Source organism: Odocoileus virginianus, chromosome 12, assembly GCF_023699985.2.
Source record: "Odocoileus virginianus isolate 20LAN1187 ecotype Illinois chromosome 12, Ovbor_1.2, whole genome shotgun sequence".
Taxonomy (NCBI): domain Eukaryota; kingdom Metazoa; phylum Chordata; class Mammalia; order Artiodactyla; family Cervidae; genus Odocoileus; species Odocoileus virginianus.
In genome coordinates this window covers 36,284,720-36,305,643 of record NC_069685.1, presented here as the reverse complement: position 1 = coordinate 36,305,643, position 20,924 = coordinate 36,284,720, and positions in this window count along the sequence as shown.

The following is a 20,924-nucleotide window of genomic DNA, read 5'->3' as shown; positions in this document are numbered from 1 at the left end:
AGGATTTGACGGGTGAGGACTCGCCTTCCATTCTGCTCGCGCTTTTTCCTGTTCTTCTGGTGTAGCTTGCCGCACATGATTGCAGTGAACCCAGGGTCCAATCCCGTCGACCTTGACAGTGGTAGGAGTGGTAAGGAGAACAACATAAGGGCCTTTCCATCTAGGTTCTAATACTTTAGATTGGTGTCGTTTTACCCAAACCCGATCACCTGGGCCAATATTATGTGAGGGGAGGGCCCTTTTATTTTGGCCCTCATGTATCTCTTGAATCAATTTCCAAACATGGTTATGCACCTTACTTAATGCCATCAGAGTTTGCTGGAATTGTCCCAAAGTAGGGGGTGGCAGGCATTTTCCTTTGAAAATAGGATACATAGGAGGGGGTCTTCCATACAGAATCTCAAAAGGGGTAAGATTCAGCTTATAAGGGGTGTTATGCACCCAAAAGAGTGCAAAGGGGAGGAGGGTCACCCAGTCCCTGCCAGTCTCTATTGCCAACTTTGTCAAGGTTTCTTTTAGGGTCCGATTCATTCTCTCAACCTGCCCTGAGCTCTGAGGATTATATTCGCAATGTAACTTCCATTTCGTCCCCAGAGCTTGGGCCAGCCCTTGTACAATCTGGCTCACAAAGGCAGGTCCGTTATCAGAGCCCATAGTCACTGGCAGCCCATACCTAGGCACTATTTCCTCTAAGATCTTTTTAGCAACCACTATTGCTGTCTCTCCCTTAGTGGGGAAAGCTTCCACCCACCCCGAGAAGGTATCTACCAGAATCAACAGATAGTGGTACCTGTACTTGCCTGGCCTTACCTCAGTGAAATCTATCTCCCAGTGTTGCCCTGGCTTTTCCCCTCGGTACCTCGTTCCCGTGTGCTGCTTCTTCTCTGCCCTCATCAGCTGGCATGCTTTGCAGGCTTGAATTATCTCTCACACAGTTGCATTTTGTCAAGGGAACCTCAGGCAGGCCGTCTGGAGAAGTGTTAGGGTCTTTTTTTCTCCCAAGTGTGTAGTTGTGTCCAGGTGTTCACACAGGTGATGACCCAGGGTGGCAGACAATATCAGGTTGTTGTTTTGATCTCAGTACCATCCATCTTGGTCATCCTTCTGGAGGGTGGTATCCTTGTGGATCCAGGCGAGATCAGGGAGGGAATATTCGGGAACTGGTGGCAAGGGTCTCCATCACCAGGACCTGTGAATTAGAAGAACTAGGAGGTTTGTGAAAGAAAGGTTTTAACCATTTAGGCAGATTTTCCACTAGATCTGCCAAACCATGACATAGGGGACTTGACCCAGATGGCCCCAGGAATCAGGAGCCATAATCTTTTCCTTCACAGCCTGTATTATGGACGGTTGAAAGGTGCCTTCCGGAGGCCATCCAACCCGGAAGGCGGGCCACTCTGCAGAGCAAAAAGTTATTAATTTACTTTTCTTGACTAGCAAAGACAAGTTATGGGCCCTGCCCTGCCATCCAAAAAATGGTCAGTCATGAGAGAAAGTGGGGTAGATTCTCCCTGACCCATGGTCAAAGAATAAATGGTAAGGAAGAGAGAGAGAGAAGTCACTGAGAACGACCACCAAAAATCCTACCGGGAGTGGTGGCGGCCAAGAGGTTGGGCTTATGGTATGCTTTTGGAACTGTTTATGTGCCTGCGTCGTTGCACGGAAGTTTTCTTGCTGGGGGCGGGCACCCTAGGGGTTTCTAGTCTGTTATGTGACCCCCTTATCCTCTCACGGGAGTCTTCAAGTGGCAGGCGCCCTAATGGCCTTTAAGTGCCTGACCCGTGTCCACACGAAGAATTTTAGGCCACGTCCTCAGTTAGGGATGTTAAAGGAGAGTTTCACCCGGTTGGGCTCTAGTTACTAAGGCTCACTTATTGTAGGGCCTTCAGAGTCCGCCAGAGTGTAGCCCTGGCCGGGACTCATCAATTGCCCCCACAACCGTTCGCCTGTTCACTGAAACTCCCGAAAAGAAAAGGAGTTGAGGGCAGATCAGAGAAGAAGAGAAGGAGAGTAAGTCAGAAGAGAGAGAAAAGAACGATGCACCATAAGAGAACGAGACCAGAAATAATGCCGGCACACACACAAAAACACAGAGAGCCGAAGACAAACACACGGACAAACAAACGTCGGCCGACAACACAGTGCTGGGTTTTCAGGCCCCCTGAATTTTCTTGCCTCCCGGTAGCAGATTCATCTTTCCAAATGGCGTCCATTGTTCACCAGACTTGGGGTCGGGAGAGGAACTTTCTTTCCCACCGAATCGGCTGCCTCCCAGCACGTCCACTGGCCTCGGCCTTATGCCGGCTGGCCCCCCTTTATAGAAAGCTTTCTTCTGCGCCAGATTACCTTCCTGCTTCCCAGCAGGGCCTCGGATTTACACTGGACTTTCCTGTCCTGAGCACCGATGTTATTATTTATCCTTCCCCTTTGTCCTGTAAGTGTTCTCTTCTCCCGGTCAAGGGATCCCAGATGAGCCCCCAAATGTTTTGCCTGATGTCCGAATCCCCGGGGCAGGAAGAGAGAAGGCTTCCAAGACAATGCAATTCACAAAAAGGGAAGTTTATTACTGACTCGAGTCAGGGCCTTCTGCCGCAACCAACGGAGTGGTGCAGGGTCAGAAAAAGCCTTGAGTAGAAGCTGTTACCCAAATTTATAAGGTATGCATAAGCGGTTAGTAGCTGGCTTAAGTGGATTGGTTACATGTTTGCAAAGCAATTTTATTGGTACACACTTTTGCGGGCGTTTTTTCAAACCTGGGCGTTCACGGGCTTTTCATCTCTCCCTTTGTTTCTTACTGGGCGCATATTGATTGGCTGGCTCCAGGTTACCTGATGGGGGTGGGGAATCTTACCATTTCAGGGGAAGCCAAAACTTAGGTCCAGGCCGCCTGTCATGGTATTAACCCTGGCAGCCTCACAGGACTCTTGGTGGTCTCTTTTTATAACACACTGATCCCATTCATCAGGACTCTGCCTCATGACCTAAACACCTCCCCAGAGCCCCACCTCCGAACACCATCACAAATAGGATTAGGTTTCAATTTATGAATTTTGGTGGAGCACAAGTACTGTCATTAGCATTCAATAAAGGTCTGACCACAGTTAAAGACTGGATTGTGTCTCCTCAATTCATATGCTGAAGCCTGAACCTCCAACACAACTGTATTTGGAGATAATGCTTTATAGGTAAGTAAGAGGTAATTAAGATTTAATGAGGCCAACAGCTTTCATTTAACATGATGCTGTTATGTTAGCTATAATTATTATGCTGTACTTTACATTCCTAGTATTTATTTATCCTATAATTAGAAGTTTGTACCTTTTGACCACACAACTTATAGTGGCTCAGCTGGTAAAGAACTTGCCTGCCAATGCAGGAGATACAAGAGACCCAGGTTCAATCCAAGGCTTGCAAAGATGCCCTGGGGAAGGAAATGGCAACCCAGCCCGGTATTCTTGCCCAAGAAATTCCATGGACAGAGGAGCCCGGTGTGCCATGGTCCATCGGGTCACAAAGAGTTGGACACAACTGAGTGTGAACATGCACCTTTTGACCAACTTTATCCAGTTCCCCCTTCCTCACCCCTGCCTTGGATAGTCACAAATCTGATCTCATCAAGTTTAGTCTTTTTGGTTTTGTTAGTAGATCCTGAGTTATCACAATGAAAACAACCCTTTTTTTTTTCCTATTTAATTTTGTATCTATACGAGGTCATGGATATTTGCTAAACTTATGTGATAATCATTTCCTATATATGTAGGTCAAATTATTACACTGTACACCTTAAACTTATGGATGGCTATATGTCAATTATAATCTCAATAAAATAGAAAAATATTAAAAAGGAAGGAAAAAAGATTAAATGCGGCCATAAGAATGAGGCCTTAATCTAATATAACTTGTGTTACATTAGAACACATTAGAATAATATATTATATTAGAAAGAGACAGCAGGATGTGCACGAGCAGGGGAAACCCCATGTGAACAATGATGAGAAGGCAGCTGTCTGCTAGCCAGAGAGGGAGCCAGAGAAGCCAAACCTGTCAACACCCCGATCTTGGGCATCCAGCCTCCAGGACTGTGAGAAAACCAATATCTGTTTTTAAAGACACCTAGTCTGTAGTGTCTTGTTATGGCAGCCCTAGAAGATTAAGATGATTACTAAATTATTTCACAATATTTTTCCTCTCTTTGACCTCACTTACTGCTCTCTCTGGTCATCTTTCTGTCTCCTTGCTCACTACTTCTTTCCTGTTTTTTATGGCTCACTTTCTTTCCTAGTCTCCTTAAATGCTCTCTTTCTAGATGTTGGTATTCTCCTGGTGTTTGCTGGTGGTGATGTGTCCCTCAAACTGTCTCATTCTCCATCTATATGTCTCCTTGGTCAATTTTACCTGACTCTGTGATTTAAATTCTGCTCTTTCACTGATGACTTTAAATCCTGGTCTTAAGCTCAGACTTTGCTTCTGAGCTCCTGGGTGATGCAGACAGTATCCCCATTCCACGTCTTCACATGCACTACTCACACAAGTGGCTTAAACACAGCACATTCCAAAAGGAATTATGATATTCCATTCCCCATCTGTTTCTATTTGTGTGACCTAATTCAGAATATATTATAGCCATTTACTCAGTCACCTAAGCTGAAATTATGAGAGTCATTCTATGCTCCTCCAGTAGTCCACAATCCTGCATACAGGTTCAACTAATCACCAGCATCCAAAGGCACTGTCTTTATAGCATTTCTACTGTTGGATTTTCCTGTTAATTCCTTTGGTACTGCTTTAAATTAAACATGAACTGATTCTTAGACACCCTGGCCTTTCTAATCAGGGGGGCACTTCATTCTATTAAAGTTAGTTATTTTCTAATATCTTATAATTTGAGATACTGACTCAGTAGAAGATCTCTGTGATTGGACAATTTAAATTCTATTTAGTTTTTGATGTTTCATGTAATGTAGGGTTTCCTACCCAAGATGAATAATCACTGTGAAGTTGACATGTATGCCTCCAGGGTTATTTCAGCCTAAAATTTTTAGACTGCTTAGTGTGATATTGAGTCATTAAGGATCATTAATATGGCACAACTTCCTAGAATAAGAGACATAATTTTCTCTTATAATGTGATCTTTGCCTTATAATTTACATGTGTGACTCAGACTGAAATTTAAATAATGCCTTTTGGAAACTCTTGGTGCACTATCTTCCTTAAGCAAAGCTGCAAGAGAAACACAACAGCTAGTTAGTTACTTAGAAATGAATTAACATGTTCATCCACCTAACCTACTTGGTCAGTCACTATTGCCTAGAATAAAATTTTAACTTCTAGAATCTTCTACTTTTTAGTTCATTTCTTTTTTCTACAAGATAGACTCAGATGTGCTTTATAGTTCCATTCATTTCTTTTTGCTGCTCTATTTTTGCTTTTCTGGGTCATAAATCTGGTAAAAGTTTCAAATGTCTTGGTCTTCACAATTCATGAGTGGTGGTAGTTCAGATCTTTCAGCCTGCGATATAGTACTGTGTCAACTGAATGTGAAAAGAAAACCATAAACTTTTGACCTAGAAGCCAAATGCACACAAATAAAAGCTCTCTTATTTCTTCTGTAGTTTCATCCCTTCCTAAGAAGTTTCTTATATCATTTTCATGGATATTGTGATGCTTCAGCAATGTACTGTGAACCATTCAGTTGGAACATGGGGAAAAAGCTACTGAGAAAATGCAAATATCAGTAGGTATCATTTTTATCAATCATTTTTATTCATAGCTGACTTCCAAGTTCTATCATATTTTCCACTGGATATATATGATTTTGCATTGCTGTTGTTTTTATAGATGGGGAACAATCATTGGATTAATTGGTTGGGCAAATCAATAAGGTAGTACAGATTGCTTGTCTGTGATGGAAAGAAAACCTATGATTCTGAAAACACAGCATTTCTGTTACCTATAAAGAAGAATTACTGGTATGCAAATGATAGAGAAGCTAATTAGAACTGTTTGCCTAATGCTTGATGTTGCAGTGAAAATTGGCAAAAGGAAGAGTGGACATTTTCCCCTACCTCCTTACCCTTCCCCTATCAAATATAATTTAGAGCTCAAAAGTAAGCCATGAACAGTTCTGTACTTTCAGTCTTGACATAATGAATGGAACAGCCTCTCTGTCTCCCACTATGACTTAGGCAGTTGAAGAGAAAGCACAAATAAAAGCAAGTGACTCCCAGATTTGATGCTTGCTCTCAGCACTGCTGTAGGTTTAGGCTTACACAAGATGCCAGTGTTTTAGAACACAGCCATTTCTGAATAGATGGTTGGTGAACACCATCCAGTTACTGAAAGGAAAGGCAACTGTGCTGGGAAAAGAAACACTCTCCATATATTTTTTCTCTAGATACATGTATTCCATATAAAAGAAAGCCTGAATTATTGATAGTAAAGCCCTTGAGAATGAAAAAAATGTAGAGGGATCATCGTTTAAGCAAGAGAGACCGAACAGTTATCTTTAAGTCACTTTCTGCTCTCTCATGATATGTGACACACCACAGGTTGAAGTACTGTCAGCCCTTTGTGTCCACAGGTTCCCCATGTTAAAAAAAAAATGACTTCAAGAAACCTCCAGAATGTAACACTTTAATTTTCTGTGCAACAGCAACTATTTACATAGCATTTACATGTATTAGGTTTTGTAAGTAATACAGAGATAAGTTAAAGTATATGGGAGGATGTATGTAGGTTATATGTCAACATTATGCTATTTCATATAAGAGACTTGAGCATCTGTGGATTTTGGTATTGGAAGGTTGTTCTTGGAACCAATCCATCATGGATACAATGAGAGGACTGTACATCATGTATTTAAAATTTTGGATTAAAAAAATGATTGGATTGAAATCTTTGTACTCTTTCGTAATAGCTGTATTTTCCTAAGCAAGTGAGATAACTCCTCCAAGTGTCAATTTTCTCATATGGCAAAATGAGTAAAATTACTTGCTTGATCCATTTGTTGTAAGGATTCAAGAAGATAATGTATTTTAGCACTTACTGAGCACTCAGGAGAGGGCAATGATGATCAATAAAATGGAATTTCCTTAGAGTAAATTTATAATTCCTTTTCATAAAATGAACAAAGAAGTCCCAACAAGATGCATTTTCCTCTAACGTTAGACAGTCTTCAACTACATCAGTAAGTCTCACTGTTCTAATTTGCATGTTCTTATTATCCATTATAGAAGCTGGATCTAGACTAGGGATATTTAAAACAGATTTATTAAAACAGTAAAATGAGAGCTGCCATTTATTGAATATAGATGATGCCCTACATTTTGGTATGTGCTTTATAAGAAAATTAAAAAAAAAAAAAAACTGACTAAAATCACATAACTTAGAAACTACAAAGGCAGTATTCAAATCCATATAAAAACTCATGCTCTTAACCAATTCTGACAAAATTCTTTTTCAATTGCAGTTTTCCTTCTAAGTTCTAGAGCTGCTTAGTACCAGAAATGTTGATATATCTGGTATCTGAGGTGAAATTTGGTATAAAGTTGGTTGATAAAATTGGAAAAACTTTATGGGAAACAAAAACAACTCTGTGTTCCCAAGTTATTTTTGGGATTAGATCAAGCTATCTCAACTATTGCCGATGAGTTCTGATTTCTCTGCAACAGAAGTGCGAGGATGCTCCTCGGAAACCAGCTTCTCTGTGACTCAGTATACTTATCCAGTGTGGACCCTCACAACTGCAGTTTGCCTCGGATAGCTCATTGTCTAAGACCCATTCAAAGAAAAGACACAATCTCAATTTCTCGAATGCTGATATGAGTAATGGACCACCCTACACCAAGTTGGGCTTTTAGAATGTATCCAACTTGCATACTATTTAGAGTGAAATCTTGACCGTGTGTAACCTTGCATGACTGCTCTCTTTCTAGTAAACAATACTACAGATTATATGCTTGGTCCACTTGAAACCATTATCAAACATGAGTGGTGATGGCCCTTCTGTGAAAATCTTTCTGACTCTGCATATATGCAGCCATTTTTACAATTGGTTATTGAAGCTGATATAATAGTTATTGGCATCATGCACATTCAGTTCTGAAAAAGAAAGTGTTATTGGGCCCTGGGTGCTTCCCAAAACTCAAAATTCCTTTGTATCAAAAAGCTCCAGCAATCTCATACAAGCCTCTTTCTCAGCTCCATACTGATGATTTGGTGAGCTTTGATCTTCTGTATAAAGCTGCAATCCCTTTTGAGCAAACAAACAAACAAAAAACAGATGGGAAGAAAAGCTGGCTTTTTACAAGGCTGCAGGAAAATGGTATCCCACGAATGAGCATGAGAGACTGAAACAGATCAAACATGCCTTTTGGTTATGTATTATTAATGTCACATGACAGTAAGATTGACCCTCTCTCTCAGTGCGAAATTAAGGAAGTAAAGCAAGGAACATACAGTTTGTATAGAATGGGGAGGTATTACAGTTGGGGTTTCTGGCTTTTCTTGTGAGGAAGGAGGGCGTAGCTACGGATATATAAATGTGTTTAATGTATAGATAGCAGGTGTATACATCCTATATAGGATATATTGTATATAGTGTATATATGTGTATGGACATGAACGTATATGAACACAGACACATTAAAAAAAAACTAGATGACTGGTTTTATATCAGTTTTCCTAGTTTTATCTCATTACTTTTGATATAGGTTTGCTCTAATTGGTACATAAATAACAATTTGGCACAGACCTGAATAAAAAAAAAGACACCCTGTTCTGAGAAGTTTGGTCTTAATATCTCAACACCTATTTACACATTGAGGTCAGGTAGAGGTAGGGTAGGAATATCACTGAAGCTGGAAAGTTGGGTAGAAGAGTTTTACTGATTTGATTAAAAAACCATCTGAGTACTTACTATACTCAACATTTATGTTAGACTCTGTCAAGTAGAAATATGCCACTAAAAGACATTACTTCTCCTGCAATCTGCCCTGAAATATCTGATAGAAAATGAAAAACCATTATGGCTCCCTGGTAGCAAGTCCGGTTACAAATGACTCCAGAGTCCTCTGCAATGCGACCTGACTCTAAATCGTCCTTTAGGGTCGTCGTCCGGTCTGCCGGCCTCGGCGTTCTGCCTGCTCACGGGTAATTGGGAAATGGAAGGCACTTATCTGTCTTGTTGATGGCACCGTGCTCATTTGATAACAGTTTCTCCACAAGTGCACGAGACGGAGAGTACATTTGCTGGAGCTCTAAATTCACGCACTGGAGTGAGTAAAGCCTGGGTACTGCAATTGGACCAGCAGACATGGGGCAAAGAGGGCAGGGCTAACAGAACTTAAAAAAAAAAAAGGAAAAGAAAGGGTGCAATAAAATAAGCCTCCCTGTGACCATCTTTTCTTGACTTCCTTTATCTTATTCATGAAAAGTACAGACGAAAGATGAAAGAAAGAAGAGAACAGCAAGGAGGACTTAGGAAATACACAGACATTTGTATTCTTGGCAGAAGGAGATTTGAGACATTGGAGTAGATTTCACTCTCTTGATCCAGTTATCCTTCCAGGATTCTCCAGCTCCCATCTGAGGTTTACTTTGTTGCTGTCATGTCACTGCACTTAAAAATGCTCACTACTTTTTGATTCCGGCGGGCTGGTCAGGTGTCAAGTCTTATTTTCCAGTGAAATCCTGCACAGGACTGATTTCTTGTTGGTCTGGAGAACTGGACCTTTGGGAATATTCACTGCCAGTGCCCGGTTCAGGAAGCCTATTTTCATAGACTGAACAGGTAGTAAAGGCGTCTATTTAGATGTAAGGATTGAATGGAGGGGTTTTACATTTCTATACATTTTTTATGAATTATAAAAAATAAATGAACACACAAAACCACATCTGCAAATAATCAGAGAGCTCTAAGACCGTGTTTAGAGACTTGAAGAGAAGAATTTTCACTTCAGCAAGCATCGAGAAGGAGTGTTTTGCTCAAGTGCTGTCACAGCCATAAAAGCAAAAATTTTACATCTTTTATTAGCACTTCTGATTTAGGAAGCTGAAAAGCACTTTGACTCATATGTGAAAATGAAAATACTGAAACCTAAACGTCTTTCTTTCTGGTAATAAATCTCCATCTACTGAGGGTTGTGTCATATGCTTTTTTGGCGTATTAGTAGCAAAACTGTTTCTTACAAACCGAAGCAAATACCTTTATGTGTGTCTTTGCAAGAATGCTTTATTTCTAAAGGAAAAAAAAAAAAAAGAGGAGTAGGATTTGGTGAATCTATAGACATTGTTGCTTCAATGACTTAAAATTCTTTGAAGAATTCAAATCACTGTTTTCTCATTAATATAGTATTAAAGCATCAGAATACTAATAACACAATTGATAACTGGAAATCACATAACCTTGATAAATCCTTTCCAACTTAACATTACAAAATACCAGATTTGTTCAAGCACTGCTGAAGTGAGCATTCTGAGTTTCCTTTTGCATCTGAAGTTTTGTAAGATGAGGACACTTGCCCTAAGCCCCAGACACAGCTGGGACTGAAATGATTGAGTCCTTATTCCTAGTCTTGCCTTTCTTTCTCCTCACTTGACAACACATCATCCAGCATAGGAGCAAATCAATAATAGTGAAAACTTCCTCTTTTTGCCTGGAGTGTTAAAGAGAACAGGTTCACAGACCAGTATACATAGCAGCGCTGGCTGTTCCTTGACCAAGACTAGCCATTTTGGTGTGGATCTAGTGGGGGGATGAAAAAGACACTAAATAATGACAGTGGCAGATGGTACAGCCCTCTGGGCTAAACACAGGCCATCTGAGCTCTGAAACCAATTGGCTGTGTGACTTTGGGCTAATGACATAATTCCTCTGTGCCTTATCTTGGCCACAAGCGAAATGGGACCTGGAGGCAGAACATTCTTGCTTTCCACAGTTGTGGTATTAAATCAATCTTTGCCAACTACTTGCAAAACCCAGGTGCCAGGAGTGGTATTTTTAGTATTGATTTTCATTTTAAATCAAGCTGGCATTTAAACAATCTTTATTGGAGGCTTTATTAGTGTCTAAATTGTTTGGGACAAAGTATGATGAGTTTGAAAATAATGACAAGTGTAAATGAGACCAATGTGGAGAGTGCAAACGTGAGTTAAAAGATTTTTAAATGCTAAAAGGAATATTAAATTTTTTTTTCCTAAATGACAAAATTTCAATCTAGCACAAGGTTCCCTTAATGAAGCCCCTATGTACTTTTTCAGGAACTGCAATGTACCTATCCCAATATTTCCATTACTCACCTTGGCATCTGTTGCTTATGGTAAATTAGCCCTGAACCCTGGTTCTCTGCACACTGCATCCACTGCTGAAAGAACCAGTGAAACATCTTCCTGGCCACTGCCATGTTTATCTCTTGGTGGCCGCCTAATCAAGATGTGCTCTTCCAGTGCTTGTTGTGGTTGAAATGATCCAAGAGCTAAAATTCTTTCAAAGATGCTAAAATGTGTCTGTTTTCCTTTCAACTTCCATAGAATCCACAGAGAGCAGAACCCTTTCTCTACCTCCTATTCTCCACTCGGTTGGGCATGGAAAACATTTCCTACATGAGGGTGGATGCAGAGTTTGAAAGCTTCTATGCTTATCTCCCTTTCCAGTGATTTTGCATAAAATTCCTCCATCTTTTTATCCAAAATGGAAACTTAAATAAAATTAAAAAAAAAAAAAGCAGCTCAGCTTATAATAGCTGGTGGGATGCAGTAGGGGGATGAGAAGAGGACAAAGTTGAAAGATTGTAGGAGTCAGTAGTCATTGGTAAAGCATGGACCCTTACATGTGTTGCCTAGATACACATGACATTAACATACATAGAACAGTCCATACAGATTCCCACCACTGCCAAACTATAACAGGGGTGGGAGGGACCACTCCTCCACTTTGGAACCATATGCACATACCCCTTCAGATTTCTCAGGAACACTTTATGATTTCTGAAGCTCTTCAAGACCTCTTGAGGTATTCATTTTGGTATTGATTAGACTACATAAGAATGTCATGTTTGTCAAATGAGCAGCTGTGAAGAGAGTCCTGCAAGATTGAGTAGAGGAAACTGCAGTCCTGAAACCAAGCAGGACCGTGAGGGGCCTTCTCGGAAACAGACACACTGCCTCTTCTTTGTAGAAAAGCTGTAACCTTATAGTCTTCCTTGAGTTGGAAGAGCTAATTTAATAAGAGAAGTGAGAACATTCAGAAACAAAGGAAAACAAATTAAGACAAAATAATGAGTTTAGCCATAAAACAAAGTCTCAGGGCTATAGATAATTGCTCGAGCCATGCCCTTAAGTTGTTTCGCAGATACTGAAACCCCCATGAGGTGGAGGAAATTTAACTGCATGCTGCCCACCAGCATGTAGACCACAGATAGGTTGGAACAAAAAGATTGATGACTGAGGGTCTTAAAACACCACCCTGTTACCTCATCACCAGCCAATCAAAGAATTGGTCATGAGCTGATCAGGCACTCCAGGATCCTCTCTGTCACACTGTCCTAAAAACCCTTCCCTGAAAGTCATTGGAAAGCTTGGGTCTTTTGAGCATGAACAGCCTATTTTCCCTGCTTGGCATCTGCAGTAAGTCCTGTATTTTCCTTCACCGCTACCCAATGTTCGTAGATTGACTTTGCTGCATGTTGGCCAAGGAAACTCAAGGTTGGTTTGACAACAGCATCTATAGTGAGAACTGATAAAGTCATCCCTCAGCACAAAGACAATTTGACACCTGACCTTTTATACACTTGCTATTGAAAAATAGTGGCTAAGGTCTCACAGCTGTACACATACAAGGACATCTCGGTTAGGTGGAAAGCGAGAGCACAGTGGCTGTGAGTCTACTTCAGGCATGAGCAAGCCAGAAAGAGAAAATGTGGCAGGAAGTACTTTGAGGACTAAGCATGTTCAATTTTTCACCATGGTTCGAGGAATAGAATTCTCAGAAGGATTCTGAGGCCCTATTGCTTGATCACAAGATCAGTTCTAAAATATTGTCTCCTTTCTTCTTGTGATGGATACCTTGAGGGACGATTTTCTGAATGACTTTCTTCAAAGAAGTTTTTTGTGTGCAATTCTATTTAGAGCTGCCTCAGTCATATCTGTTAAGATTTCCCTCTCAACCTACTTTCTTTTTAGTTACTAGTGCCTCAAAATCCTCATCCCATTTTTCTCATTTTTGTGATGTCCTCCTCCTGCAGCTCTCCGTTCACATTGTTACTGTGTCTACTGTTGTTACTTGCCCAAGCTGGGTGAGAATTTCAACCCGCTGGGATTGGACAGTGTGGGCCTAACAAGTGGGAGCTCTCACTTGATGTGGATTCTGGGATGATTCCAGCAGCTTATCTGCTCATTTTCAAAAGAAAGCACATTGTCAGCAGAGTTGAAGCTGATCTCCTTAGGAAAATAAACAGATCTCTGACTGCTCTTATAAAACTCACAGATCTTGTCAGAGTAAGTTCGATGTTGCTGACAGATCATCAATTAGAGGGTGCATATGTGAAAACAAATGTGGAAAGTGACTGGTGTGTGGTTTTTCATGGGGGTGACAATGGCTCTCACTAGACTGAGAGACAAGCTGAAATCCATTTTCCACTCAGTTTTGGCTAAAACACAGTAGACCTAGATTTCAAAGAGCAGGGATTAATTTACAAAGCCTCATCACCTCTACCCCTTGACTAATATCCATGGATTCCAGAAAACTGTCAGCGTAAAATTAGCTAATACTGTATCTTTACTGTATTTCGTCCTTACTTAAGAATACTATTATTTACCAATATGTATTGTACTAGTTCTGTTCTAGCAGCGTGGACTGATTTAGACTGTGCTACTAAGATTAATCAGATTCATGTCTACTACAGAGTAGATGGTTTTGATTCACTAAGGGATAACTCTAAGGACTTACTGGTTATTATTTCAAGTTTTTAATATTTAATCACAATGACAAACTCTTTTTGCTCCATCTATGCTGGAACATTACTAATGTGGCACTTATGCATCAACTCAATATGATGCATCAGAAAGAGAATCGTTATGGAGGCAGACTGACTTGTACTATGTACACTGCCTAGAAACTGTAACTTCAGCAATTTATTTTCTTAGAGCTTTGGTTTTAACATCAGTAAACTGGGAATAATAGCACCTACTTTGCAATCTATTGTTAAGATTAGCGAGGTTAAACAAAACGAACACACAGAAATTTCTTTAGTCCTTGGCAATCAGTTCAGTTCAGTTGCTCAGTCATGTCTTTGGCACATAATTGGTGCTTAATTGTTCTTGTCAGTTCAGTCACTCAGTTGTGTCTGACTCTTTGTGACCCCATGGACTGCAGCATGCCAGGCTTCCCTGTCCATCACCAACTCCCAGAGCTTGCTCAAACTCATGTCCATCGAGTTGGTGATGCCATCCAACCATCTCATCCTCTGTCGTCCACTTCTCCTCCTGCCTTCAATCTTTCCCAGCATCAGGGTTTTTCCAACAAGTCAGTTCTTCGCATCAGGTGGCCAAAGTCTTGGAGCTTCAGCTTCAGTATCAGTCCTTCCAAAGAATATTCAGGACTGATTTCCTTTAGGATTCACTGGTTTGATCTCCATGAATAGTGACAAAAACCCACGACACTAACAAAAATTTATTGAGAATCTGGGCACTAGAATTCAGTGATGAAAGACATTGCACTTAAGAGTTCAGGAATTTACAGCTTTGTAGCCAAGGTATATCTTGAACCATTTCCACAGGTTAAATTGCTAGAAGTACTGCTAGGATTCCTCATAATTCCTGTGTAACATAATCCAAGGCATGGACCTCTGAATTTAATCTTAGGGCCATATACAGAGGCATCAATAAAAATAATCTGCCAAAAAGTTTTTGCCTCTAGTAAATGAAAGTGTCTTTAGAAAGAAATCACTTTATGGATGTTTTTCCTGAGTTTTCACAAAATATTAGTTTCAGAATGACTATATTCCTATTTTCTAAAAAAATAATTGAGGGACAGAGTTTTAAACTTGTGTTAGCAAGACAGATTTCAGGCTTTGTAATCTCCCAATCTTTGTCCATCCATTATCACTCACTTCTTATCTTTTCTTTGTTTCTTTCCACTGAAAAGATGAATGTTTCAAAAACAACACACAAGACAATATGTAGTTACTCATCAGTGATTTAAAATATAAAAGCTACTTTTTTGTATCTATCAGAGGCTTATGGTTTCAACAGGCTTGTGCATTTAGAGATTTTTTTTTCCATTTAGAGATTTTTAAAGAATACAAGAGAAAACTGAATATTTGGAGGAACACTTTCTATTATAGTGATAATGTTTATTAGAAGAAAATAAATGCAATGCATGGGTTAAAAATGAAAAATATAATTGAATTATATTCTTGCTTTGTTCATTTCTCATAAATGAATTTAATTTAGTAAAACATTTTTCTTTGAGACAGTCAAAATTAAATTTATCCAGAAAGGTATTAAGGAGGCCTAGATAATTACTTAACTTTATATTGGTAGTTTTCAAAACAATATTAGGTCATGCATATATGTAGTTAATAAATCTCATTATTAGGACCACCTTAATGTGCATATATCAGAGAAGGCAATGGCACCCCACTCCAGTACTCTTGCCTGGAAAATCCCATGGATGGAGGAGCCTGGTAGGCTGTGGTCCATAGGATCACTAAGAGTCGGACCTGACTGAGCGACTTCACTTTCACTTTTCACTTGCATGCATTGGAGAAGGAAATGGCAACCCACTCCAGTGTTCTTGCCTGGAGAATCCCAGGGACGGGGGAGCCTGGTGGGCTGACGTCTGTGGGGTCACAGAGAGTTGGACACGACTGAAGTGACTTAGCAGTAGCAGTAGCAATGTGTATACATATAAAGTCTTTGTGAATTATTTCTGGGGTATGATATATTTTAGTAACTTCCATCAATATTGCCAAAAATTAAAAAAAAAAAAAAACTTTAGTTGTTCAGCAAGGTTTAATTAAGCCCATAACACAGGTAATTGAATACATAAATATTTCATTGAGTGATAAACTTCACACAAGGAACTCTTCTAAGAGTTGGTAATATTGAACTTGGTGACACTACAGGTTCATCAGAGAGCTAATCTATGTGAATGATTGTGTCTCTAAGAAGGAACAATGAGCTTAAACTAGAAATAAAAGTGACCTGAAAGATTGCTTGGAGCCTGAATTGAACTCTTTTTTGAACTGCTTCTGATTTATATCTATTTCTTTTTCAGAGTGTAATTGTAATTTTTAACATCTCTGCATTTAAAAATGCCATATAAAAATACCAATATGCTACTGGAGATTTAAGTGTCTTTACAAGGAAAAGATATTGGCATCATTGAACTGCAATCTAATTTACAAGACTTTCACCTACATATTTCGATACGTGGTGTTTCCAGATAGATAACTGATAAATACAAAGAGATATTTGTTTTTTTTTTATGAACTTAGATCTATATCTTATAATTGTCATTCACATGCCTTGATGAACTTAATAAAGAATCTTCCTTGTACCGCAGAACAAAACCAACATTAAACTTACCCTATTTTAATAATTCCTTTTTGAACTATCTTTCACTGCATCTTAACACTCGAGTCTTGAGTAGTCTGTGGCATTCATAATGCAGAAACCCATCGTACAGTATCATCTTCAGAGACTGGTTTAGCTCCTTAACATGCTGCAACTCATATCTGTCAAATGTTTTGTAGGGGAAACAAAGCTGAGGAAAGTGAATACTGGGAGAAGAGATGCCTGTTTCCAGATGCAGAGGGTACTGGAAGCTGCAGCTGTCTTTCCATGTGCCCTGGGTGGTTATGTTAAAAGTGGACGGGGCCTCTGTGTGTCTGCCATTCATCTTCCTGCTGTGCCTACATCCTGCACTTTTACACCACATAAGGCTTTTCATTAAATCTTCCGTATATATTTCAACTAGGCTTCCCTGGTGGCTCAGTCATTAAAGAGTTTACCCACAGTGTGGGAGACCTGGGTTCAATCCCTGGGTCAGGAAGATTCCCTGGAGAAGGAAATGGCAATCCACTCCAGTGTTTTTGCCTGGAGAATTCTACTGACAGAGGAGCCAGGTGGGCTACAGTCCATGGGGTCCCAAAGAGTCAGACATGACTGAAGTGACTTAGCACATGAATTTCAACATTCAGTATGGAAACATTAATCTTATTTCCATACTGATAACATTTGCAATTCCTTTCAATAGTGGATGGAGCTACAGTTTACAACTGTTGTTTTGATAGATTTGCCTTGTAGACTGCCTGATATCTGTCGAAAACTCATTTCCTCCCAGACAGTGTATTTTGTAGCCTTTTTCAGGTTGATTCAAAGTCAGGAATAGAAAGGCAAGAGGTCAAAGAAGCAGGAATCATGTAAATTCTAACCTGGTTTCTGCAAGGTCTTGGGAGCTTTGGCTCTAACCTTCAATTGGGGAATATAAACATAGAACATCCTCTGGAAAACTCATTCTATAATCATCAAATATTGCTTTCTAGTCTAAAAATAGTACCTACATCTTAGAATTAATGAGTATTAAAAAGACAATTTTTAAAAAAATTTTTTTGGCGATGCTGGAGTGTGGAATCTTAGTTCCCCAACCAGGTATTGAACCCATAGCCCCTGCAGTTGAAGCACTGAGCCCTAGCCACTGCACCACCAGGGAAGTCCCCAAAAAAGTCAATTTAATGACCTTAACCAGTTTTAAGTATATACAAACTAGTAAATGTTATTCTTATAAATATAGTTTGATCATTCAAGGAAATTAAGTTCCCACCTTGTTGGATCTAGTATAACATGAGTTAAAAAGCCTCCCCTTGAGATTTCCCTGGTTTTCCAGTGGTTAAGACTTCACCTTTCAATTCAGAGGTACCAGTTCAATCCCTGGTAGGGGAGCTAAAATGGCTCATGGCCAAAAAAGGAGAACAAAACCAACAGAGGCAATATTGTAACAAATTCAATAAAGATGTTACATCAAAAAAAAAAAAAAAACTTAAAAAAACCCTCCTGTCCTCTTACTGACCCCACTGGCCCCCATTTCTAGTAGTTAGTCTGTCCAGTATTTCTTGTAGATTTGCAAACTGGAATTCACTTGTTAGAATGCTTGACAAACTAGGGGATATTAATAAAACAGCTTCTTATTCACCTACTCAACATCAAAATGTAACAGACTGATTAAAGAGAAGGAAGACATGAATAAAATGACAGAATGCACATTAAATTTTAATCACTGTAGGTTCATCAAAGACATGAAGCTGACATGCTGAAAAGGAATTATATTTAGGTCAGGGAGATGGCAGTGTTGTTTTAGAAGCTGGTTGAGTTCATCCAAATTAATGAAAAGGTAGTGGTAGGATTAGGGCATGAAGAATAAAAGTAACTTTCTGATTTGTAACACAAACATTTAGACTTTTTGAGTCCCAAACTAAGCCAGATGGTGTTTTTAATGTCTATGTATTTGGAATAAAAATGTGTATGACATTTCAAGAAATTTTACTGGAGTAGAATCTTTTGTCACCTATATAATTTAACTGAAGAGAAGTTCCCAGAAAGTCTGTGGGAAAAGAAATACCTGAAACAGTCCCTATCTGTCAGAGACAAGCAGTAAGATGAATTTCAACTGACGAAATGTTTATTACAGAATGCAAGGCTATCGATTAGTGTGAAGTTGTACATTTTTTAAACCATGTCATTTAATTTATTCCTTTAAAGAAACTGACATGTTTGTCAGAATGAGGCATAAAGCTATTTTAACTGCCTACCTAAAAGTTCTCCAATTCCTCAGCATAAAATTTAATGGAATCCACAATCTGAATCCAATCTGCCTTACTGTCCACTTCTCATCTACAGTTTCAGTAATTCACTTACCCATCAGAATACCCATGGGCCTCAAACAGTGGGGAATGGTCATGCTAGAAAAATCTAACCCTTTTTTAAAGATCTAAATGTATGTTGTATTCAAGGCTGGACTCAAATATTTCATTCTAAAATCTTTTCTGCTCTCTTATATTTTATCTTCCAGGAAAAGAGTACATAGTGTCTCTTTTCAAGCTTCTGACAATTTGTCTGTATTTATTGTTTGGAACTTAGTACTTTTACAAACTGAAGAATGTCAGTCACCATCTGCCTCTATAAGGATTAGATCATTAACCACTGTAGTCACTGATCTTTAACACCCCCTGAAAGGAATTCAGGAATGAGGTACTCTGTAGGAAAACTGGCAGAACAGGCCTACAGATAATTAGATATTTTCGGGAGAAGATGTTATGAACTCAATTTCTTGCATCTTCTCATACCTAGAAAAGTACTAAAATCATTAATGGAGACATCTGCTCCTCACAACTAGTAGCAAGTTTCTACAGAGATGTGTGCTTGATTTCATGTACCCCCTTCACCAAAGTCACATACGAACTGACCTTTATGTTACCTCTTGGGAGCAGTTACTCAGAGCTAGAGAGGCCATCTCCTGGGCTTTAGTACTCATTTTGTCTCAAATAAAATTGATCTCACAGCTCTCATATTGTGCATTTTTTTTCAGAAGATAGTTTTCTTCTTTTATAATAATTTTTAATGCATATTTCTTCAGTTCAGTTCAGTTCAGTTGCTCAGTCATGTCCAACTCTTTGCGACCCCATGAATCGCAGTACGCCAGGCCTCCCTGTCCATCACCAACTCCCGGAGTTTGCTCAAACTCATGCCCATCGAGTTGGTGATGCCATTCAGCCATCTCATTCTCTGTCATCCCCTTCTCCTCCTGCCCCCAATCTCTCCCAGCATCAGGGTCTTTTCCAATGAGTCAACCCTTTGCATGAGGTGGCCAAAGTATTGGAGTTTCAGCTTCAGCATCAGTCCTTCCAATGAACACCCAGGACTGGTCTCCTTTAGGATGGACTAGTTGGATCTCCTTGCAGTCCAAGGGACTCTTAAGAGTCTTCTCTAACACCATAGTTCAAAAGAATCAATTTTTTGGCGCCTAGCTTTCCTCACAGTCCAATTCTTACATCCATACATGACCACTGGAAAAACCATAGCCTTGACCAGACAGACCTTTGTTGGCAAAGTAATGTCTCTGCTTTTTCATTATATTCCTTACTAACCTTTAAAATAATATGTTGAAAAGTAAATGACCTTGTCTTCTTATCACTGTGCACTCTACATCTGGCAAAAAGTTGTTTATTCATACTTCCATTTAATAATTCACTCATTTGTTCTAAAAGCTCTTTAAGTCCTATGAATGTTTAAAGGCACCACAGATATTAAGTTGAGAGAAAGAGAGGCATACAGAGGCAGAGACATAGAGTTCTTGTTCTGAAGAGCTAATACTCTAGGAAGAGACAATACATGTTGCCAAGTAATTATGTTTTGAGTATAATGGTGTTTGAGATAAATGATTCAGCATGATAGGAGCAAAGAATACTTATGAGAGATGGTAAGAGAAAGCAAGAGGGTTAAAGATGTAGTTTGGAGACTTTATATACCGTGCAAAATTTTGATTTTATCCCAAAGTTAATGGGCATTTGATGAAAAGTATTATGTTCCAAAGTTATACTCTCTAATTATGGGAAATATGATTCTTAGAAATTTAACCATTGAGGTAGTGAGTATAGATTAAATGGTGTTGAGGTTAAAAACAAAAAATAAACAATAACAAATAATAAAGGTCAAATTGAGACAGTAGCAATAGGTGATCAAAAAGAGACAATAGATTTGGGAGCTAATTTTTATAAATGTCTGACAAAGTCTAGGTTTGAAATGGGAAGGATGGTGATGAAAGAATTAAGGATGGCTCCAAGGTTCTTGGCTCAGGCAACTTCCTTGTGATATTAATGAAGAAGAAAATGTAGAATGATAAGTAGGTATGAGAAGAAAAAGAATG